At 43.9% G+C, this 25,027-nt stretch overlaps 1 long non-coding RNA gene across 1 annotated transcript; it reads right to left on the bottom strand.

The window, feature by feature from the left end:
* Positions 1-661: 661 nt before the first annotated feature.
* On the bottom strand, positions 662-3,646 carry LOC135298595 (uncharacterized). The gene is made up of 3 exons (XR_010360624.1): positions 2,160-3,646; positions 1,945-2,057; positions 662-781 (listed from the first exon to the last, which is right to left on the bottom strand). It is a non-coding gene; the product is annotated as an uncharacterized LOC135298595 (long non-coding RNA).
* Positions 3,647-25,027: the final 21,381 nt, after the last annotated feature.

The raw sequence follows: 25,027 nt of genomic DNA, 5'->3' as shown, positions 1-25,027 counted from the left end.
ACTTGGAATAGTCCAGACCCTGTAAGGAGGTGTGAAATTCAGCTGTACAATCAACTCACTCCATAGCTAAAAACCAGCTCCATCCAAGCTTCACAGCTCTTTAAAACCTCGAGATTTATTATTTCAGGATGACATAGATTATTTCTGCTTCTTCCTTGATTTGCCACTCTGCTACCAGCAGGCAGCATTTTGACTCGGTACAAGACAAGCAGCACTGTCAATGTGCTGTTAAAAGGCCAATAAACAAGGAAGTAATTATGGCAAAGATCCTCTGCCTCCAGGAATTAATTCCATTCTCCTCTTCAATCTCTGATCTCTCAGGAAATCCTTTCCAAAGTGTTTCCCAACTATCAGCCTAGCAGAAGTTTGGATCTCTGTCATTTTGTGGCTTCCCAGAGCCAGAACTAAATGTATTTTCTTGCCCAGTCCCCGCAAACGCCCACACAGAACTTCCCAGCTTGCCAATATCTCAGTACCAATATCTCAGTCAAGGGACAGGAGGCTTAAAGCAGAGTTCCTGCCTCTGGGACCACGTCCCCACCAAAGGCAAGGCCCAGGCTCCTGCTCCACAGGCAGGAACCAACCTGAAGGGTGAGGAAGCCTTCAAGGAGCCCTGCAGCTCCAGCAGCGAGGCTGAGCTGCCAAGACTTCATTCCAAACTCCATCTTTGCTCCTCCTGCTCCAGGGTTATTTCACTGAAGTTCAACCCTGTCACATCCTTCTGTCTCACCCTGACATGCAGAGTTCAGTGAAATAAGAGAGTTTCTGTGTTTGTGAAAACCTGTAGGGAGAGTACACACACGTAATTTCTTCTGTTGATTATTTCAAAAAGTTTAACTCCAGGAAGAGTTCACATCTGCGACTTTTAAACTTTCTTCTCTGACATGAAAATGCAGCAATTGACAGCATGGGGATATTTGGCATGAAAGGAGAATGGCCACAGATTTAATTAAAATGTAAGTTATTGTTAGCAAGAAAGGTCATGCTAAGAGAATGTAATTTCAGGAGTATATTAGCAACACACTCCACTGTCATTTGCATGTGAAATATAGATTTTGTACTTGACATTTAGAAAGGAAATTGGAACTCTTTCTAATGGATGCTTGAACACTTTTGTGTTCTTGTGCTGCTTTTGTTCACATTTTTGTGTAATTGGCTGGATCTTACATACAACAGGAGTTACATTTTATTCTCTATGCCCGAATGCCCAACTGATCTGGGAATTAGCTCACAAAAGCTGATATAAATTGGAATAGAAAGCAAACTGCAGCATAATCCTTACATGGCTACAGCTTCTTAGGAGCTCAGACCTGCACAAGAACTCCTCATTTTGGGGTAGTTCATCATCCACCTTCCCTAGGAGCATTTGGGGTTTTTAACATCCCTGAGGCAGAGTGATTTCAATGTGACCAAGAGCCCATTTTGTTTACAGGGCACTGAGGTGCCTGTGGAGAGGAGGCAAAGCTTTTCCTTGGAGAGGGTGCTTGGTTTATGATCTGCTAATGACAGGAACGTGTCACACAGATCAGTCTGGCCCCGGGAAAGTGGGAGGTGAAGGCAGAAGGCATTGGCTCAGCTGAAAGCATTGGTTTGAAACCTGTCACTACAGTGGGGGTAGCGTGAAAGAACACCCTAAATACAGCCACGCTCTGCTGCTGACTGCAGAGAGGGGCCTGCTCACTCACAAGAGGTTTCTACTGATTTCTGCAGCCCCAGTCCTGCAGAAGCAACACCCGAGTGAATGATTCTGCACAAATGCACCTTCTGCTTTATCCACACCCTCCAGTGCACTGCAGATGTGCCCAGGTGCTGCTGAGAACACGGAAACCACTGCAAGCACTTGCTGAGATGCCATTTTGGCCTCCAGAACACACACAGCTGGTACAGGGTCCTCAAAAAGCTTTACCAAGGCCAGCACTGAATTCCTAGGTGGAAATTACTTACCTGGTGTTGGGGGCATCTTCAGCTTCAGCTCTACCCAGCAGAAATTACTTCATTCTAGGGATCTAAAACTTTAGGAACAGTAGGATGGCAAACCAAACTACCCAAGGAAGAATCTGCATTGTAAGAAAGGCTGATGAGATTAAAAATAATGCTGCATATTATCATCTTATTGCAAAAGTTTCATATTGTTGTGCCTTATGACAAAAGTTTCATACCTTTCTGGTGTGGTTTCGTGGGCAGCTCTCCCTTCTTCATAGCAGCCAACTGACTCCAGTTCCTCCTCAGCCAGCCAGCCCACTCTTTTACAGCACTTTTCTTCTCATTGGTCACAGCTGTGGCCTGTTACAGTCAGGCCTGTTCCTAATATTCAGTAATCGGCCCAGCTGCAACTCCTGAGGGGTGAGATTACTTTCTGCACTATCTTTATTTTCTTATATGCTATCCCCCCACAATTCCCCCTTTTTCTTTTAATTAGAGGTTTTCTAGAAAGACTTGTTCAAGTAAATTAACATTACGACACATTCATATATTTCATTTAGAACTAATAGTTATACAAATGTTCAGACAACATATTTGAGTAAGAATATCTATATTTCTAAGTGTTTGTTCAGTTTCGCAGCTTTTTCTCAGTTCACAAAGTATTTATCTTCAAAATCTTTTATACTCATGCTTACCAAACATTAATAGCTGCAATTGAGATGTTTCACTAATCAATAAACACAATGTACTGAATAGTAGAACTAGTCTTTTTCCACTTCTTACTTTAGTCAATTCTCCCATTCTTCTTTCAGTTTTGTTGCTTTTCCTCATGCAGTTCTCTTTCTCAACTAGCCATGGGATCACATTGCTTAAAATTTAAGTCTTGTTTCTTGAATCACCACAGGATTGATACTTAAGTCCTTTTTCCAAATCACCACAGGGTCATATAGTTTAATATTTAGGTCCTTTTTCCCGAATCCATGGGGTCTATAGTTTAGTATTTTTCCGAATCCACAGGGTCATATAGCTTAGTATTCAATCCTTTTTCCCAAAATCCCATCAGGATCACCAATTGTTGTCATATTATTGCAAAAGTTCCATACTGTTGTCTCCTTATCACACCTTCCTGGTGTGGTTTCATGGGCAGCTTTTCAGAGCACTGACTCTTCCTTCTTCATAGCAGCCAACTGACTCCAGCACCTCCTCAACCAGCCAACCCACTCTTTTACAGCACTCTTCTTCTCACTGGTCACAGCTGTGGCCTGTTACAGTCAGGCCTGTCCCTAATATTTGGTAATTGGCCCAGCTGCAACTCTTAGGGGTGAGATTACATTCTGCACTGTCTTTATTTTCTTTTATTCTATCCCCCCACAGCTGCACATTAGCTTTTGTCCTTTCTACCACCACAAAACAGAGGGATAGGACACTGTGGGAAGCACAGACACACTACTGTCCCCAACACGTTGTAACGAATAAAAAGCAGCCTGTGGTTTGAAGCCCTCCAGTCCCCAGTGGAAAAGGCCAAACAGGAAAATGGATACAGAGACTCCCAGGCACAGCTGATGCCTGTGTTACAGAAAGATTTACCCTCCAGGCTCAGACTTGCCTTAACACCTTGGAAGCCAGCTGTGGAAATCTCTCCAGGCTGTTGCCAGATCCTGCCTGGGCAGCAGAGGCTGAGCCTGACCATCTCCCCAGGCTGTTGCCAGACCCTGCCTGGGCAGCAGAGGCTGAGCCTCGGGCAACACAGCCAGGGTGTGATGTGAGCAGTGCCTCACTGCAGCAGCAGTTTCTGCCTCTGGATTTGGGTGGTTTTTGTGTTCAGAACCTTAGAACATGACAGCAAATGCTCTGTAGGAGAACATCAGAATGGACTGTCCCATCTGCTGGGTGACAAGCAGCTCCATGTAATTGCTAGCACTCAGTCTTGCACAGGGTTTCTTTCTGCAAAGTCCCCTACCTCCTGTCAGCAGGTCAGCTTTTATTTCAAATACTGAAAGGACCTTGTTTGGTATTGAGCCAGCTCAGTAGTTTTGTACAAAGAAGAGGAACCTGTGTGATGGAAACACAAAAGAACAGGGTTGTTTCCTCAACACAGGAGGATTAATAAATCAAGGTGTGAGCTTTAAATCTGATGGAAATAAACCAGAGCACTGTTAACAGCAGTGCCTAACAGCACATTTACCTGCACACTGTGCAGTAGAGTGCAGCTGTGAAGTCAGAAGAACAAGCAAAGGAGCAGAATTAATAGATCAAAAAAGTCAGGATTATGTGTTTTCTGACTGTGTAGTTTAAAACAAAGTTTCAGAACTGCCCATCTGACCCCGGGTGGGATACAATTATTAGCACACAGGCAAAATAATAAATCAGAATATTTTGCAACTGCACTTGTAGAGATCAATCTTTTGTGCATTAGTGCATTCTTAGTAGATATGCGAATTAAACTCTAAAACTCAGAAAAGAAAGGACTTCTCAAAAGCAAGAGTAGCAAAGGTGTCACCCAGTCAGGCGCCTTCCAAGCCAGTCACAAGCACAAGAAACTCTGCCAGGACATCCTGGATAGATCTCTCCCGAACTGCAGGAAATTCACGCTGTTAAAGAAATGATGGTTTAAATCAACTCCATGTGTAACTTGGCTTCATGCTCTTTACAAAGGATGCAGGGTGACCAGTTCAGACGCAGCAAATACCTGAACACATTGCCACAGTCACCAGCTGCATTCCTGAGGCACAAAAATATCCAGTTCCTTGGACAACCTGCAAGTTTCGTTCTTTATACTGAATTTAATTTCACTGATCTCTTCTCTCTTAGATTTCTTCGCTCACAGGCACAGTGGAAGCATGGTGGGCTTTTTCCCAAGTAACTTTGTTGGGGGCTACCATAAATAACCCCTTTCCTAAAGGCATTTAATCCTGGGCAAAAGGGGTGAAAGAAAAGGCTGGGATGTGCTAATAGAGCCAGGCTCCAATGTCAGATCAAGCCTGCTTTCAAGGCATCCAGGAATATTACACAGCTAAGAAGAAAAGAAAAATAAAAAAAAGAAAAATCCAGGGCAAAAGTACCTATTTCTGGAGATCATGAAGGGGAAAAATGACTTGCAATATACACTTTTATAAAGCAGCAAAGTATGCAAATATCACAATAATAATTATAAAAAGTATACTAAGTAATTATCAACAGTAGAATCACGCTTAATAAAATATTATAACACTTAGGGGAAAAAAGCAATACACACTGAATATTCCCTGTGAGGTGAGTGCATCCAGCAAAAGCAAATGTTCTGAGGCCCAAAGAATACTGGCTGTGCCTAACAGGGAATTAGGGGAAAACAGCACAGCTGTACTTCATTTATTATCAAACAGTAAATTAGCAGTGAAACACAAGGTTGTGTATGAAGGGAAGTGAGGCCTTTGAATGCTGCCCTGAATGTGCATTGCTGCAGGGGGATTGCTGCCAGCCAGCACCAGAGCCGGGCACAGACTGACACCTCACTGAAAGGAAAGAAAAAGGCTCAGCAGACCCACTGTAATCTGTTTGTGCTGCTTGCTCAAGGGGTCCATGCTGCAGGTGCAGAACTGCCTAAAGCCATCACTTCCAGACTAAACCAGGCACTTGCACTATTTGCTTCCTTCCTTCCCTCACCTCAGCAGAAACCTTGCAGTTACTTTTTCCCAAAGGGAGGGAAAACTGCTGGCAGAAACTCTCTTGGGGCTGAGCTGATTAACTGAGCAGCATCCTAAAGGAGAAGGTCAGACAGGGAATTTTCTATTGTGGAGCAACTGCCGTTGGAAAGTAATCTTGTTTATTAATGGCCTTTTTATCTTCTCTGGAGGGTTCCCTGACACAAGATAATGGAATTTGCTCACTCTTTAGTGTTTAAAACAGTTATCATACCCAGAAAAGCAAGCATTTACTGTGCCATTAAACCAAGGTAGGGAGGACTGACTTGAAGAGTTCTTGATGCCTTAGAAAGCTTTTTATTATTTCAATTAACATTGCCAAATGTTCTGGCTTATATTGCAGGCATAATCAAAGTTTTACAGGCTTTCTAGGTGTGTTTATGTCCTAATTAATTTTAGCTACTGAGCTTAGTTGCAAGAGTGAGACTGCACACAGAAATCTCAGGAATAGCTAATAAAGGGCAGGGCCATGAAAAGCCATTTAGGTGCCTCCATCCAGGGAAAGGAGCTCAAAGGCATCTGCAATACAGGGCCTGCACACCTTGTTTGCCTGCTAACTTCATCACTTCTAAATGTCAGTTTAAAAGTTCTGCTGCTCTTTCTCCCTGTGCTCTGACAAAGGAAAAATGACCCTCACAAACACACGTTCCTGTTTCCTCATTCCCTGTGACAGCTGAGTGCTGCTGAACCAAAGATGCCTCTTCCCAAGGCCCAGTCCATCCATTTTCCCACGGAGCAGAACCCTCTGAGCAGGACTGAGGGTGTTGGCTCCTTTGTTCATCACTGCCTCTGCAGGGGCAGTTTTAGACCAGGCTGAGCCAAGCAGAGCCATCAGAGCTCCTGCAATTCCCTCAGCAGGAGAACGCTCCTCCCTCGGACACTCGCGAGCTGCTCCAGGTTCTCCCTGTCCTCCTGCCCTCGCCATCCCTGAGGAGATGCATCCCTGAGCCTCCTGCCCTGTGCTCCCCTGCGCTCCAGGGAGGACGGAGAGACTGAACAGGCTGGCCAGCCCCGTGCCAGGCTGGGAACCACAGCCCTGCTGCTCAGGCCCTGCCTTGTTCCTTCCTATTGTTCTCATGCATTCACTGCCAAGAGCAAGGTCCTGGCTTCTAAAACAAGGCAGCTGTGCTGGCCTTCTTTTAACAAGTTTATTAAAGTGAGTGTCTCCCAGCAAATGCCCCAGGTGATGGGGCACTGCTGGGTGCTAAAGCTCTGCTCACAGGGACCTCCTAAAATGGAGCACTCATTTAATTTTCCAAATCAAATATTCATGTTTTTCAGCAAATTCTTTTTCTTCTCAGGATCATTAACTTTTCACACAAAAAGAGTTATTTTTTGTTTCCTTTGGAGAAAAAAAAAAAAATATAGATATTGTCCTCCCCTTCTAAAAAAATTTAAAAGAAAAAAAAGAGCAAAATTTAAAACTTAAGTAAAAGCTAAAATTCCAATATCATGCCCATTCAGACAATAAAAGCCTTTTCATTCATTAAAAGCTAAACTTGTTTCTTACAATTACAACCTGAACAGAAAGTCAGGTTTAAAACACCCTTGGAAAAATTCTGAACATTTTGAAAAATTTAAAATACCCATTTTAACTGTATTGAAAAGTTAATATAAAATTTTCTTCCACATACATATATGTATATATATATTTGTGTTCACAGTCTGCCATTCTTAGAATGAACATTTCCTTTTAATAATGCCTCTTTTACAGCCCTCATAACCAGCTGAGGATTCAATAACTCAGCTCGACAGTTTATTCCAGGGCAGTGTCACTCCACAGCTGTTACTGTGGCACACCCCAACAAAAGGCACACAGCAGACTATGGCCAAAGCTCTGCTCTCCTGTTGGCTCTGCTGTGTTATGAATAGAAAGTTGTAATTTTTTTTTAAGTTTCAGAGTTAAAAAAACCAAGCCAGACCGAGTCAGACTTCTTTAGGTTCCCTGCGAAGAAAAGCCCTTAATCACTCGTTGATGGTGGGTGATTAACCGATTGTTTCCCTGATGCTGGCTGCATACCAAGAAGATACCAAGAGAAACCCTCCAGGGTAAAGAGACAACCCTCCAGTGACACCAGAGACAACATGCAAATGAGAAACGCAGTGCACCCTGGATTGTTACAGTTTTACAGTTTTTATAAGAAAAACCCCTAAAATCACGAGCCATAAGTGACTTAAAGTGACGTCTAAGGATGGGAGCGTTGTCCCGTACCTGCTTAAACCTTTTTATTTCTCACTCTAACTTGAAAAGAAACTGATTAAAGAGACCCCCCGGGTTTCTAAACCAACAAACTAAGGACTCAACGACTCTCCCGTGAGGACAGAGTCCCCAGTTCTGTCTGCAGACCAGCGGACAAAACTGCATCGTCCTCCTGCTTCGTGCCACGCCTGGGAGCAGCGGCGGCGAGGGCGCAACCCGTCGATTTCTTCCCACCTGAGCTGATTCTTCTTAATAAAGGCATTAAAAAGGAGAAAGATCTCCTGCCCATTTATTTCAGCTTGGGGGCTCGTCCGGGATAGCCACGCCTGAAGAGGACACCAGGACTGGGACGGCCGCCCACCCTGGACCTGCAGGACAGCTGGCTATCAGGACCAGAGAAGATCGGCTTGGGACAGTGACACGGAGCAGCGTCGGATAGGTGAGAATATCCGGCGGCGGGAGAGGGAGGCGAGCGAGTGTGTGTGCGTGAGACGAGGGCCGGCAGCTCGGCCCCTCGAAGCGAGTGAGGACCCCTCAGTACCGCGGTTCCGCACCCCCGCGAGGGGGCCGGCCGGGAACAGGGGGAAGCGAGTGGAACTGGTGATTGAGGCGCCTCCAAAGGGGTAAAGAGGACCCCCCTCCGGGCGTGCGGAGGAAATAACTGTGTGAGTGGCACGCACCCCAAAGGCCCTGATACAGGTCCTAACGAAAGAAGTTAGGGTATCAGGCAGTTTGGCCCAGACAAAGGGCGCCTCAGAAGCCAGGGTTTCGAGGTTTGACTGTTTGAGCCTTGGCAAGGGAAGGCCAAGGTCTCTCTAAGTCCTGACGAAGGAGGTCAGGCGAACCTCAGAGGTCAAGACCTCGAGGATGTTTTTTTGTATTTTGGTTGTTTGTTGAGTCTTGGCAAGAAAGCCAAGGTCTTAACAAAGTCCTGACGAAAAGGGTCAGTGAAATTGGAGTTTTGGCAGGAGGTCGAGACTTCTTAAATAAGATATATTTCCTTTAGAGAAAAAGACACCTTGTGATTTGTTTAGAGGCAGAAAATAATGGGAGGGTGTGGTAGTAAGAAAAGTGGCCAAAGATTGAAGAATATACCTCCCCACAGTCCCCTAGGTGAACTATTAGAGAAATGGGACTTTATAGAAGGCACAGAAGGATTAGATAAAGTTAAGATGATTCATTACTGTTCAGAAGTGTGGCCAGACTTAGAAGTGCAAGGAGGATGGCCATGGTGTGGGACGAAAGACAAGTGGATGTGTCAACAGCTGAGTAATTATCTGACAGCTAGAGAAAATACTGATGCTGAGGAACTATTGTATATAGCTTGTTGGTTGAATGCTATACAGAAAGAAGGAGTGCAAATTTGTAAAGTGCAGAGCAAGAAAGAAGGGAATGAAAGAGGAGATGCTAGAATTAAGGAAATTGGTAAAAGGTGGGACCCTCTAGACTACTTGCCTCCTGATGCCCCTCCACCTTATAACCCTCTCCTTCGAGCACCTCAAATAGCAGATCCAGTTCTTCTCCCGACTGCCATGGGGGCCATTCCCTCACCCCCCCCTTCGACTCCTTCAGCTGCTTCTGCACCACCACTAATACCTACTACACCTGCTGCATGCTCCACCCCTTCTCCAGCTCCACCTAACCTGCACCCAAGCTCTTCTCCCCCTCCTACGGCAGTCCCTCCACCTCCTCCTAACTGTGACATAAATACCTCCTTATCTAATAACCCCTTATCACCAGGTATAGCCGTTGACTTACAGCAGGTCCAAGTTAATGCTATTACCCCTCAAGTGAACAATCTTGTGTCTGAAAATGGGCCATACTGTAGTACCCGATCCAAGACCTCCAAAGCAGAGAGACTTTTTCCCCTTAGAGAAGTTCCTATGGGAGGAGTAGCAGGAGGTGTTGGTTTTGTAAATGCTCCTCTAACTGCTTCTGAGGTGAGAGGATTCAAGAAGGAGTTAGGGAATTTAGTTGAAGACCCTGTGGGCATTGCTAACCAAGTGGATCAGTTTTTAGGTCCAAATTTCTACACTTGGGGGGAGATGAATTCCATTCTAAATATATTATTTTCCCCAGAAGAGTCCCGAATGATTAGGGCGGCAAGCATAAGAGTCTGGGAAAAAGATAACCGTCCAGGGCCCCAAGTGCCATCAGGAGAAGAAAAATTGCCACTAGTGGATCCCAATTGGAATCCTAACCAGGAGGAAGGGAGGAAGGCCATGATGGAGTACAGGTCCTTGATAATTCGAGGGATAAGAGAATCAATTCCCAAAGGAACCAATACAAAACTGGCATTTGAGGGTATACAGGAGAAAGATGAAACTCCTACCGCTTGGCTTAATCGCCTGAGGCGGAACTTTCAATTGTATTCTAGAACAGACCTGGACACTAGCGAAGGTGAAATGCTACTAAAAGTCCATTTTGTTACTAAATCTTGGCCTGATATACGAAGAAAATTGGAAAAGATTGAGGATTGGCAAGGAAAAGATATTAATGAATTATTGAAGGAAGCATTGAAAGTGTATTTAAGGAGAGAGGAAGAAAAAGCAATAGCCAAAGCCAAGATCATGCTTGCTATAGCCAGAGAAAGTGTGGGAGCAAACAACTCTTTCCTACAGTACGAGGCCACAAAAGAGTGGGGGGGGCCACCACCAGCAGCAGGCAAGGATAGGCCAGTACTGTCAGGGACAGGAGGCATAGAGAGGCCTCGAGTCCCTTTGAGTGAAAGCTGCTGCTATTACTGTGGAGCAACTGGACCCCCCCCCCCCCAAGACTGTTTAGCCTAAAGTTGTAAAACCTTTGCTAGCTGATCAAGATAGCAAAGGAAGCAGCTTTAAGACCAGAAGATCTGGTAAAAGTGTTTTTTTTTTAAGCAGAAACCACACCCGAGTAGGGAAAAAGAAAAAAAAGAACTCATATTTTGTGAAATTTAAAGTTACATCAAGGGATATGGGGGAGTGGTTAATATCTGACGGACGGGTGTTGCTAAACAAAGCACTTGCTGGGATAGTGCTAACAGAACTACAGAAACTAACCCACTGGGGAGTCCAAGGACTATGTGATTATTTCCTAAGAAATAACCTGTGCATAAGTGTATATGGTCTAGCAAAAACAATTATAAAAAAGTGTTTAACTTGCCAAAAAGTGAACCAGAATGAAATAGTGAATACCTTAGACTCAGACTGAGGTCCAAATTTTGTGGCCCAAACATTGCAAATTATAATTGAAGTTTTGGGAATAAAATGGAGATTGCATACTCGGTGGCACCCCCAGAGTTCTGGGAGGGTGGAACAAATGAACAAATTTCTCAAAAATGAATTGGCTAAAGTGTTTACCCCTAGCGCTCTTGCGCATCAAAACAAGACCCCGGTCTGATATAAGGATTTCACCTTATAAAATGATTTTTGGACTGTCATTCTATATAATTCTATAGCACAAGAGACTACCTGGAAGGAGAAATTTGAAGGCCCCTTTCAGGTGCTCCTCATCGCTAATTCGGCCGTGCGAACCAGAGAAAAAGGTTGGACTCACATTACGAGAATTAAAGGACCAGTCCCACCCCCGAGCATTGGACAAGATTCTTCAGTGTCTGGTATTGGACCAGATTCCACACCACTCCCACCCCCGGGCATTGGACAAGACTCGTCAGTGTCTCCTTCTGGTATTGGACCAGATTCTACACCACCCTCACACTCTAACTCAGGACAAGATTCAACTGCATCAGGAGTTAATTCAGCTGAGTATACTATTATAAAAGGACCAAATGACTTAAAATTGACATTCAAAAAGACTGATGAACTGCATAAGAAAAAAGTTTAGAATCATAACATGCCTTAAAGTGTTTAAAGAAATTTGTAAAAGTTAAAAATTGTTAATAAGTAATTCTGGTTAAGTCGTCCCAACTTGGTACCAAAGACCCCAGGTTAATCTTCTCCAGAGTGCTCCCCTAGGAGGGACCAAAGTAGCAGGGACAGATCAAGAGAGGTTTAACCAGAGGAGCAAGAGACTCTAAAGAACTTGGAGACTTCTTCTCAGTAAAATCCTCAAGAGGCAAGGCCGGGTGGGCAGGCTGTGCAGGATAACCCATACCGGACTCTTGGGAAGGGTAGTAGTGCTGGCTCTGATTGCTGGTGGTGCTCTGGAGAGCCCAGGAGAGCTGTGCAATGAGTACTACCAATCTTTCTATGAGAAAGAAGTAAGCTCCTTGCTGAGAGTCCACAACAATTGTGTTAACCTCTCCCAATTGATCTTTTATCAAGAGAATAAGAAAATATATTAGATGACCCGGAACACCGCCACCTTTAGGCAGCCACTCCTGGGAGAGCACCCTGTAGGAGAAACCTGGTGGTGCTTTGAACGTGATGCTACTGAAGCAAACCTGGTAAATCTGGTCAAAGGAAAAAGTATTTCTAAATATTGGGAGGGCACGACAAAAATTAATATCTTTCAGGAAACCCCTAAACACCTGTTTTGGGTCAATGGTACCACAACATCCACTGAATTGCCAAGAGACTGGTCTAGTGGTGGCATCATTAGAATTATAAAACAAACTGTCTTTATAATACACAAAGAATCTGGATCAAGTTTAAGAGTTCCTATATATGAGAATTGGAGAAAAACAAAACTGAAGGAACAATATATGTTAAACAAAATTTTGAAACTACAATCAGAATTGGAAGTAATATCTAATCAGACAGCATTAGCTCTTAATCATATTAATGACCAACTCAACCAAACCAAAACAGTAGTTTATCAAATCAAATTAATTGTGGCGGTCATTAGAAATACTTTAAACGAAATAAAAGAACTAGCATATTTACAAAATCAAAAAACTCCTACACTTGATTCCAGTTGGTGGGATAATCTATGGATTTTCAAAAAAAGTTGGAAAACTATAACCTTCACTGTGGGTACACTTGTTAGTCTGTTCTTATTTCCATGTTTAACAAAAATAGTGACATCTGCTGTACAGAATAACCTAAGAATCTCTAAAGAAATTAACCTGAAAAAACCAAAAAAGGTAATGAAGCTTAGTAAATATGATCACCCAAGTGCTAAGGAAATGTATGATCAATACAAAAAATATAGGAAATTCTATGTTAATGAGCCAAAAATTATAAGTTGATGCAAGCTTGAGCTTGATCAAAGAAAAATAGGGGGGAACTGTTATGAATAGAAAGTTGTAATTTTTTTTTAAGTTTCAGAGTTAAAAAAACCAAGCCAGACCGAGTCAGACTTCTTTAGGTTCCCTGCGAAGAAAAGCCCTTAATCACTCGTTGATGGTGGGTGATTAACCGATTGTTTCCCTGATGCTGGCTGCATACCAAGAAGATACCAAGAGAAACCCTCCAGGGTAAAGAGACAACCCTCCAGTGACACCAGAGACAACATGCAAATGAGAAACGCAGTGCACCCTGGATTGTTACAGTTTTACAGTTTTTATAAGAAAAACCCCTAAAATCACGAGCCATAAGTGACTTAAAGTGACGTCTAAGGATGGGAGCGTTGTCCCGTACCTGCTTAAACCTTTTTATTTCTCACTCTAACTTGAAAAGAAACTGATTAAAGAGACCCCCCGGGTTTCTAAACCAACAAACTAAGGACTCAACGACTCTCCCGTGAGGACAGAGTCCCCAGTTCTGTCTGCAGACCAGCGGACAAAACTGCATCGTCCTCCTGCTTCGTGCCACGCCTGGGAGCAGCGGCGGCGAGGGCGCAACCCGTCGATTTCTTCCCACCTGAGCTGATTCTTCTTAATAAAGGCATTAAAAAGGAGAAAGATCTCCTGCCCATTTATTTCATGCTGTAATTCAATTAACACAGCAAACACTTACAGCAGCCTGCAGCTGCCTGTGCTGTGTGCACAGAAGCAGTGGCAGCATCCTGACCCCACAGCCCTGCCAGCAGCAGGCACACCCTGTCCTGCTGTCCCACAGTAGCTGCTTTCTGTCCCTGCCTCCCCAGCTGGAAATCAGTCCCGGGCCTGGATGTGCAAAGCCTCAGACAGGAATGGCACAGACTGGAGTTTCTCTTGCTGAAATAAGGAATGGTCATTTTGAATTAAAGGACAGTAGCTTGGATGTTCTGTCACCAAAGACTAGGAATTTGATGGATCTAGTTTTCCAGAATAGTTCATTTTATATTTACTCTGTTTTGCAGGTAATTAAGAGCACATTTACAAAGCAATGCCCCTAAAAATTCCTTCAGTAAGAGATCCGGGTCAGCCCTTATCCAGAGGGTTGTTTTGCTGTAGTGAGAGAGGTTTTTCCCCTACATCTTTCCAATATGTACACCAGCAATAAATATCATCATCACTGATTAACCAGACAGAACATCTGAAATGTGAGTACAGTATGTGGCTGCACAGCAGCATAATGCAAGAGTTAGCACAGGTAATAAAAGAGTGATTCTTTCCTGTTTCATGTGGTAACATGAAAGAACATAAAGATCTGTCAAGAAATAATCAGAATAAGCCACTCTGGATAAGAGAACCAATTGTTTCTCATTTACAAGCTTCTCTAAGTTACTGGTTTTGTAGGGACTTCAGGTACTACATGTAAGAATTAGATTTATCAAGACAAGATGTCTAAGGGAATTCCAGGGAATTCAATCACGAAATTTCAGCATAAATCAACACAGAAAATGTTATCTTAATTATTAAAGCCACCTTGCATATAATCTTATCTTTCTGGCATGTTGTTTTTCATCTCCTTCAGCCCTGGAAATGGATACATGGGCAGAGAAGCAGCTGCAGGCTGGGCAAGGGGCTCCCTCTTACACCCCTGGCAGGATTTACTTGGGGCAAAGGAAAACAAGGTGTTAGCACTGGGCCTGAATTAGGAATGAACTACAGCACACAAGATGTTGGTATTTATTATCTAACCTTTCTGGGAGGTTTCTTTTAAGGACACACAAACATCCCGAGGTCTCTGACAGATCCTGTAACAACATCAAAGCCACTGTGGCAGGTTGGTTGTTGCCTGATTGTTTAAGGTATTGCCCACCACACAAAGGTTTTTCTCTTAACCCTTAAAATTCTCAAATGCTGGGAAACCAGAGAGAACTGAAAGTGATTTCAGACTTGTTTCCCAGGACAACAAGGCCAGGAGAGGAGAGATTTATTGTAATTTATGTATAAAACAAACATGATTTACAAGTAGCCACAGGCTGACTCTGACAACTTCAAAGGAACTATGCAGACACCTAAATGTGTGTATTTAGCTCTGCCATAGCAGGCAAGGAAAAAACCTATTATTTACCCATATTTTTAAGCATTTGGGCTTTAATCAGTGCAAATTAGATCTAAGGAGACTTCCTTTTGCTCAATGAACTTAGTATCTGGCAAATGATGGAGGACCTCCGTGGGGAAGGCAAGATAGAATCAATACTTTTTTTGAAGCCAGGTTTGAAAAAAAGTTCAGACACCCAAAAAAATAATCCTTACTAGAGAAAAGAAAACAAAAGGCAAGCAAATTAACCTGAAGGAAAATAAGAAGTGATTCAGAAAAATTAGAATGACAATGAACTCAGCAGTGATACAGTTATTGTTTCATACTCCAAATGCCTTTGGGAAATTTTCAGTTGAAAGTTTCTTTTTTTAAATACACATTTTTACTCTGAAAACCTACTGACCTCTCCATAGTTCTCTCAATTTTTTTTTCCTACTAAGCTACAGGCAATTAATTTCACTTTGCAAATTCAGCCCTGTCTCCCCCTAAATAAAATGAAAGCCTCCAATCCACATGCACCATACAATGCTTTTCACAGTCCTAAAACATTTGCAGGAGCTGTGTGATTTAACATTTCAATGGACAGGGAATGGTGGATATGTAAATATTCATTCTTGCCTTCCTTCCATGTATTCTGCAGTTGCACAATTAAGTGTCATGTATCAAACTGATATAAAGAATATTTTCTTTCTCTGCTTGTACAAGAACCAACAGTTAAGCTACTTGTGGCTTTTTCCAGGTTGGAGCATTTCACTGTACTCAGCACGTACTTTGGAGTTTTTGGTTGGTTGGTTTGTTTGGTTTTTTTTAATGGTAATGCAATAGCACTTGATTAAAAACAAACAAAACTGATCAGCCAGAAGCTCCTCTGAAATCCCAGAGGCAATTCTCACCAGTTTGCTTTCCTGCTGGCAAGCCCTGATGGCTCTTGGTACTGCCATCTGCCTCCAGAAAAACCTGCCCTCCTGATTTCCCCATGAGTGGCACTTCCACTGGCTGTGTTTCCTCATAAGGAAAAGCTGGCATATTTGAAAGTTTCTACTTGGATTGGAAATTTGCTTTCAAGAGCTGTGAGGTTTCTTCCTGCCTACCCAGCAGCAGTTTTGACACTGAAGTTGTAAGAACTGCAAGGGGTTACAAGGACAGCCACTCTGCACAACAGCACAAACCAGCAGGCAGTGTTTATTCCTGTCTCTCAAAGCAAGCCAGGCTTTATTGCCATCAACTCAGGAATTTCCTACAGGTCAGCATCCCTCTCTGTGCAGTGTGCTCCTCTGCTGTGTCACAGAGACTCCAGCTGCTGCAGGAATAATTCCCTCATCTCCCCTGTCCATTTCAGCAGAGCAGGTAAATGACAAAGTGTGACCTATCCATGGAAAGCAGAGCAGGGAAGGATGCTGCTGCTCCTCTTCCCAGCCCTGACTGTGGCACGGGGCCCTGGCAGCTGCTCAGGGCTGGAGAAGGTGCCCAGGATCCACACAAAGCCCCCCCTGACACTGAGGCTCCACACTGCCTTCATCTCACCAGCACATTGTTTCTGTTTTCCTCTCTTCCCCCTCTTGCAATAAATGCAATAGTTCAATTCACTGCAGAGAGGCCACAAATGAATGGCTCTTTCCCAAGAGTCCATTTCTATCCAGAACAAGCCCAGCCTGGGCAGCCAGTGCAAGGAGGCACAGTCAGTGCTGTGCCATTGCTGTGCTCCCTAAGGACACTGGGAATGTCATGGCAGCCTGGGAAAGAGGCAGCAAAACCAGGTGAGTGACACTTCTGACAAGAGGAGACAAAGAAATGGCTCCTTGACATGAAAGGCAAAGCTTTCCAGGTAAACTCAGGCTTAGAGAGAGAAAAGTGAAGGGCAAAAGCCAGAGTGGAAAATGCCAGCTGTGCCTCTTCTACCAACCTGGACTGAATGTCTTACTCAAGGAGTTCCACTAAAATTCCTGCTGGAAGTTCATTCTTCCCATTCCTATTGTGAGAACTTAGCCTCCTTATCTAAACAGTGGCTGTTACCATCTAGGAATAAATATTTCAGCAAAATGCAAACCACACACCAAAATTAATTTCTGAATCAAATACTGAGGGCAGAAGTGCTACTAAGTTGAAAAGCCATTATGTGTTGGCATTTGCCTTGATGAACTGCCTTCAAACCCATTGAATCCTCTGGCCAGGATCCTCATTTCTTGGGGAAATGTTTGAGTCCTGTACCCATGACCCAGAGCATAAAATCAGCTCAGATTTCCTCTCATTTGCTACAGTTCATACTGTGACAGTTGGAACTGTGACATAGATATTCATTACAGATCTTATCGTCAAAAGACAACTTTTCCCTTATTTCTCTTTCCCCTTTCTCTCATGTGACTGATGAGCCAAAATCAGAAATCCAAGCCAAAAGAGCAGTCAAAAGTTTAAGGAAGAAAACATACAGTTCAAATGTCTGTTTGGCAAGCACAGAAATGTGCCCATTTTTCTTTAGAAACATTAAATCAAGAGCTCTTTGATCTTGCCACTTCCTACATAGATACTTCCTCACTCAGTGACTGCCACTTTTGCTTCTAAGTAAACTGTGAAGATTTATAAAGGCAGGCTCAGGAAAATACATTTCCACAGGCCTATTAATGTCTTTAATCTAAAATCAAATGTCCCCCATTTTTGTATCTGAAATACACCTCTACCATCATAAAGCTGCTTTAGGAGCTTTTTCCCAGCCAGGGCAATCTGGCATCCAATGATCTCTGCAAGTTGCACAATTAATTAGTCCAAGAAACTCATTAAGGTACCTGGAATATTAAGAGACAGCATTGTTCTAAGCAGCCTAGTGCACACTCTAATATGGCAGATGGCACAGGCTGCTGACACCTGGGCAGCTTTGCCATCTTGCTGACAGACACAAACACTCAGCAGCATAATTGTAAGATACAGAATCATAAAAAAAGGGTCTCAAAATGAAATACCCATCAGATCTTCTGCTTTCTGGATGCCTGGTGGCTCATCAAGAGGCATTTTGTATTCAGCCACTGGGTGTGAAACAGGAGAAGCCCAGGCTGAGGCTCTGTTGTTGGTTCTTTAAAAGCCACCCAGGATTTTCTGCCGAGGAGCCGAGCACCCTTGGCCTCCTGGGGCAGCGCCAGCTCTGGGGCTCAGGAGGAACTTTATTAACTTCATTCCCCCTCACCTCAATCCTCAGGGTGCCACATTCTGCTCCTCACCAGTCCAGACTCAGAGAGCACTCCCAGAGCTCAGGGAATCTGATTAGAAATGGACAAGCTTTAGGATGCTGCAGCTGCTTTCACCTCCACTGCCAACACTGATGAGCGGGGAGCTCCTTCTCCTCCCCAGCAAACTGCAAGGTGTTTTTAGGGTCTGCAGAGATGGGCAGGGCCCAGACAACCCAAAGGCAATCAGTACATCTTCAGGCACAGGGTGTACCCAAAATCACAGCCAGTGTGGAGATAAATGGCCCTGAAGGTGTTTGTGGGACATGGAGTTTTGTTTGCACACCTGGGTAGGAATGGTGGCCACCAGCACAGCATCAACTCCCAGCAGAGGGAGAGGAGAATGGGAGCATTTGTGTCACAACAAACTTCTAAACAGAATCTCTGCCATTAAACATTTCTCCAGTACCTAAACCCTTTACACAGCCAAAATTAAAAATCACCTCAGAATTTCCAAGAGACCCCATTTCCTTTTGATTTGCTGCCAGTTAAAGTAACAGAAAAATAATTCAGGGCAGCTTCAGCTGCCAGGACCAGGTCAGGTCTCACACCCTGGTTTGGTGCAGAACCTGATGAAGGGCCTTGCCAAAGAGGGAGGAAAAACTGGGCTCAGATTCCTGGGATAAATTTCCTATCATCCAGGCTGCTACTGCAGAGATGAAGTGGAGCATTACTCTCACAGAGAACTAGTGCAGTAAAATGTTTCTCCCCTGCACCACTACTCTTATCTAGTGAAATGATGATTTGTAGTTGAACTTTTAAAACCTATTCACATAATTCCACATGAAATTGTTCCAGAAGCTGGGACTGCTGCAGGCAGCCTTGTCAGAAAGTGAACTGCAGGCTTTAGTACTGCAGTGCTTGGGATTATTTTTCATTACTGAAATCAGCCTGGATGCCTTCCACTGATCAGTGCAGGAAATTAATTTCTTGCATTTCCTGGCATAAATGTCTCATCAGCACTGACTCTGTCAGTGCCAAGCCCCAAAAGGGCAAAGCATGCCAGCCCATGCACGGTGACAGATTTGCAGGGACTGGCAGGCAGTGGAAATGTGTTTGAGAGAGCTGCATTGTCACAAAACTCTCAGTGTGTATATATGTGTGTGTGCATATTTATTTGTGTATTTCTCTGTGCTGGCATCACCTCTTATGGTGTTAGTGCCACATGTTCACTTGCTCAGCTGCACCTTTCACCCTCAGGTCAGAGGCTGGGCTCACCATCCACAGCTCTTCTGTTATCAAGGGCTCCTTCCCACCAGCCACACCTTCCCTGCCCTCTGGGCCAGACACTGTCCTGCAGGGAGGAATGCCCTTACACAGGACACTGATGGCACCTGGGAGAAAAATAATCGTGTGCTTTTCTTCCCTCAGAAGAAATGGAACAGCTCACAGCACAGCACAACAGTTTCTAAGCTTAAAACAACAAAATGCTTTAAAAATACCCCATTACTGCAGTTTTTCACCTCCTGTTACTGCAGTACCTATTTATTTAGAGCTCACAGAGCTGGACCACCCAGTTAATTTAATGCCACAGAGGCAATGCTAACCTTGTGTGACAGTCTGTTAGTCAAGCACAAGTATCCACACCCCATGGGAGGATGTTTTAAACACAGAGAATTAAGCAGATTTTTAATACCAACATACACAATTAGTACAGAGTGTGACATGTTCTGTTGGTTCCAAGCAGATCTTTGGAAATATAATGAAAAAATTGGGTGAGTTGGAGGCTTAGAGTAAATGCCTTAACTGAGCCAAAGAAAGCATCTGGGCAGATGCTGGCAAACTGTCCTCTCTCTTCTATCCCATTTCTGAGGCTGCTACACAGCACCTCCCAGGACAAGTCTCAGCACCCCTTGGCTGGACAAGCTTTCCCTGCCCACCATAAAGGGTAATTTATTTTGATCAGATGTGCCAAGGGAAAGAGAGAGAGGGCAGCTGCTGAGAACCTGAGCGCAAGCAGGAAAACCTGAGCTCTCCCCAGACACAGTTTCCATTAATCTTTCTGCCCAGGGGGAAAGGAGAGAGCCTGAAAGGCTGCAGAAGAGCCAAGTGTCTGAAGAAAACAAACAAAAACAAAGCCTGTTCCCTCTCCAGAACCAAAATAAAGGAATCCACAATTATCAATGCTCCATGGAGCACAGTTTTAATGCATATGCTGCAGTCAGATTAGGTTGTTTCTTAGCACAAATTGGTGCTGCTTCACTTGGTACCACCAAACACAGATGAGATTTGTTCCCTGCCAGGGTGGATTTGCCAGCTGTAATGCAAATACAGATCTCAGAAAGCCACGTTCTTCTCATGGGACACACTGGAAAACACAGGGGAGGAAAAGTGGGCCTGAGAAAGGATCTTCCACAACAAAATGGATGTAAAGCAACTGTCTGGATCAGAGTTCTCAGCTGTAGACACACAAGTTGGAGAAAAAACAGTGGTGAACAAAGAGACTTCAGGGGAGGCATAGAAAAACCTGCCCTGCAAGAAGCAGAAACTTACAGGCTTTCAGCTTTGATAAACACCAAAAGAAAATAAAGCCATGAAAGACCAGATCATTCACCCCAGCCCCAGCTATACATCCCCCATCCATAAGACATGCAGCCATCTCCCTTTTCACATACACATTCCATCCTGAATCAGGACTAGTCTGTAAGGCTTCCATTTAAAAGCTGCATATCCTTTTAAGAGGAATTTCAAGCAAGAGAATTTCCAGCTCAGAAAGATTGTGAGGTACCATTTGCTCTGTAAAGGTTAATTTTTGAAAAAATACTAAGTTCTAAGTGGGTACCATACTGATGTGGAATTGTCCTTGTGAGAGCTGCTGTAATTACAGCTGTCCTTCCAAGAGAGCCAATTGCAGAGATGATGCTGGACACAGGCCTGAGGTGAGGGCAAACCCCAGCAGGATGCCTCTACCTCCCTCCTCTGCCACATTACTTCCATGTGTAAATTTCCATTTAAAGCTGTATTTTTACTCCAGGTTGGTGCAGTGGACAATCAGTCCCCACGCATTTGGAAAGGATCTCAATTTTACAGCAGGACCTAAGTGGATATCAGCTTTCAGAATGGGAATGCTCTCTGGAGAGCCAATTCCACTCTCGGTACTTCAGCAGGAGACTTAAGAAAAGAAGATAATCTTTCAACTAAGCCTAGCAGGAAGCTTCCAACACTGTATTTTGGACTTCTTTCCTGGCCCTCCCAATCTCTTGCCACCTGTATGGGTGACATGACTCTGGTGATTACTGGAACCTGTTGGTGGCAGACAGGAGTGTTACCAATTGTGCACCTGAAGAACAAAACTCCAACAAACATGATTTCCTTTTCCAGGGAAATTACAGGTTTGGGGGCATGCTGTCTTTTTCAGCCCTTACTTTCAAAACTACCAGGGCTTGAAGTAGAACTTCTCACATATAACACCTTCAAGATTACCACCAGCAGTGCTCCAGGCATCATCAATGTTCATCACTCGGTACTTTGATTTTCTGATTAGGAAAGAATTGACAGGGCAATAAGACAGCTAAAGACCAGGGAAATCATTAATCAGGGATCCCAAGTATTGTCAGATCTGGCTTCTGCCTTGCATCATTACATTCATGCCCTGCTCCTTGCCCAATCTGCTGCCTCTGAAAAAGGCATTTCCCACCACTGCTGGAACCACACACCCCGTGCAGCTGAGCAGGGCTTCTCTCTTTTGAGGCAAAACATCTGAGCCACAGTAAATTACACACTTCATTTACCATTTATTTACTGAAGTGACTCAGTCCAGTCCTTTCACGTTTTAATTTCCATCAGTGATGCAGTGTCTGGCTGTTCTTTATGTTCACTTTTTCTGTTGAGTCACAGAACTCAGTGCTGAGCTCCTGATCCAGTGTTCCTGTGTGATTCCCCCCCATCCTGACCCATCCCCAGACCACGTGCTCACAAAATGCTGTGATTACTGCCAGGAGGCAAGGCAGGGAGAAGGCTGCAAACAGCCCCACTCTAAAATGCTCAGAGGACAAACTTCTTTCCTGGGTGACTGGAAGCCATCCAAGTGAGCCAGAACCAGAGTTCGTCTGTTTGAAACGTGCTGTGCTCTCACTGACTGAGAGCATCAGGAATTTCTTTCTCACTTGGCTCAGATTTAAGGACTTAGTTGTTACATCAACCCTTTTTTTGTGTCTACTTTAATCTTAGATGCAGAACATTAATAACTCATTAACAAGATGTAAACATCCATTGTGACAAAATAGGAATAATTTATATATGGATAGAGCATCAAGTGGGCTGCAGCCAGATTTTGGGGAGGTGTGGGAAGGTGGGTGAGTGCTTTTCCCAACCTGCAGAAAACAGATGAATGTGTGCTGGATGTGAAGTCCAACTGCAAATCTTACTGAGGTTTATTGTTAGCAAAAGGACTGGGTTTAGTTTTTGACAAATCATGGTGGGGAGAAAAAACAGGAGAAGTACAGGGATACAGCCTGAGATTCAGACATTGTATTTTATTCAAGAGAATAAATGTCTGGATGTGAAAGCCAAACTCAGAATTCTTCCAGGGCAAGCACTCCAATCTTTCATGACCAGCCAGAGATGTGTTAGAGTCCAAAACCAGAACAGCTTCTCCTGGCTTCCTCAGCCAGCTTTCCACCCCAAAAATGCCTTAAAACCCTGGTCATGTCTCTGGTGCACCACAGAAACACATTCCAACTGCCAAAAAGGATTCAGACTCGCATGACATGGAAGGAACAGAGTGGGGAGTAGAGCAGCACTGGTTAGAGACAAAACAGAGCCCCCCCTGCAATTACACCCCATTTGTAAGAGGCTGTTGAGGTAATGGCAGACATGAGCCAAGGGGGAAGATTACTCCTATTTCATTTTTGCTTTTGAAAAGCAGCTTACAACTCTCCCCTGTGTCATTTCTTAATTGCTCAGTGTCATCCTTTCCCTTTTAAAATAACAAGGTAAAAACAAAGACAAAAAGGCTGCTTGTTAAGGTTTACTTGCCATGGCTGAGGATGCCTCCAGAAGTGAAATAAGACCTTGGTAAATGCAGCAAAAACAGCAAGAATTCTGCTACTGCTCACATCCTTCACTGGTTCCTGGGAGAAAAGAGCTGCCTGAACATCTTAAGCTTCTAACCCTGATGTGCTGGGAGAGACTGGAAGGGAACAATCCCTGCTGGATGTGTACAAACGCTCACAAGTTCAGCAGTGCTCAAAGCCTGCAATTTCCCTGCCCTGGTGAACTTCTTCTCTTGAACCTCTCTGAACACTCAAAACAAAAAGGAAATTGTGAAATGCCTCAGGTTTGGAGAGCACCCTGTTAGCTGGCAACACGGGCCTGAATTGACTGGGCTAACAACTGAGGAGCGAGGTGCTGCTTTCCAGAGAACAGCTCATCTCCCAAGGAACACTCCAGCCTCAATGAAATCCCCAAAAATAAAAAAGGGAAACCTTTTCCTCATGTGTCAGGGAGTCCTTGCTGTGGAAAAGGAACAGAGAAACAAGAGATGGCATCAGAGAGCAGCCAGCCTGGTGATGTCAGTAACCCTTGGAGATATGGGAGAGGGATCTCAGCTGCTTCTTTCTCCTGAACCACACCAGGGCATCCTGGCAGGACCTGAACCAGCAGCACCTTCTCTGCCTCCCTTGCACTTATTTTGTACAGTGTTAGCAGAAGGTTCAAAATTCACTGCAACTTCTGCCTGCTTTTGCAAACCACTATGCAGCATCTTGCTCTGAAGCTTCAGATTTATTAACCCTGTTGATTTCCTTTTTAATTTATGGAGTAGAACTCCCTTCCCTGCTACAAATGCACAGCTCCTAGGAGAAGTGAGGACAGATGTGTGGAAAGACCATTTTGTATTGTCTTTGCCAGCAAACTCTTCTACAACTGCCTATTCTGGTTCAACCAAAACCTCTCTATTGGTTTGGTGGGGTTTTTTTTTAATTTTAAAGGATGCTTATTCTTAAGTAAAAATCAATTATTTATGTAGGTACCCTTAGAAGAACAGCACTTAAGTCATTACTTAACCCCATCATGTGCAGTTTGAACACTTCAATATTCACGCTGGCTATTAAAAACTCACAGTATTTCTACCACTTCACACTGGCACAGCAGTCAAGATGCTTTAACACACTGCTTTATATGACAATCTTGTGGCTTCAGAATCAGAGTGCAAGTTATATTCCCAGTAAAATGTGTAAAAAGACATATTGATATTTTAGTTTTATTGAGGCCTATTTCCCACGGAGCTGAATATTCCATTTTTCCACAGGGATAACGTTTCACAGCTATCAAGAAAACCATTTGTCATGAACACTGTGGTGAATGAGCTGTCACAATACCCATGCTCACACCTCAGCCTTTTCCTTTACTTCTTAGTCACAATATGATTTGCAGAGTTCAGGATGCTCCACAGCACACACCACTTTTTACAAGTCCCATCTTTTTCCTGACTTTTTCCTGCTGTGGCTGTTCCCTCAGCATTCTCAGGGACAGGGAGAGTCTGTTCTGACTGAGCTGCATCCCACACACACACACTCAAGTCCTGTTAACAGCAAGCAGGGAACCAACACAAACACTAATTGAATTTCAGCTGAAAACCCTGCATAAATGGTATTTAGTCCCAGAAGGTTATTTCTCTCCCCCTGCAATAAAGCTAACAGGGTTGAGAACTGATTTTTCCTTAGTTGCTCCTCAGCAGCTGGGAACTCCTTGTTTCTTTCTGCACACATCTCAGCAATGCAGGACACCTTCATCTGTATTTGGGGTCGCTTGTGCACAGTTGGCAGTCTTTCCAGC

Source organism: Passer domesticus, chromosome 4 (genome assembly GCF_036417665.1).
Source record: "Passer domesticus isolate bPasDom1 chromosome 4, bPasDom1.hap1, whole genome shotgun sequence".
Lineage (NCBI taxonomy): Eukaryota > Metazoa > Chordata > Aves > Passeriformes > Passeridae > Passer > Passer domesticus.
The sequence above is the reverse complement of the archived record's forward strand: the minus strand, read 5'-3'. Positions and strand labels throughout refer to the sequence as shown.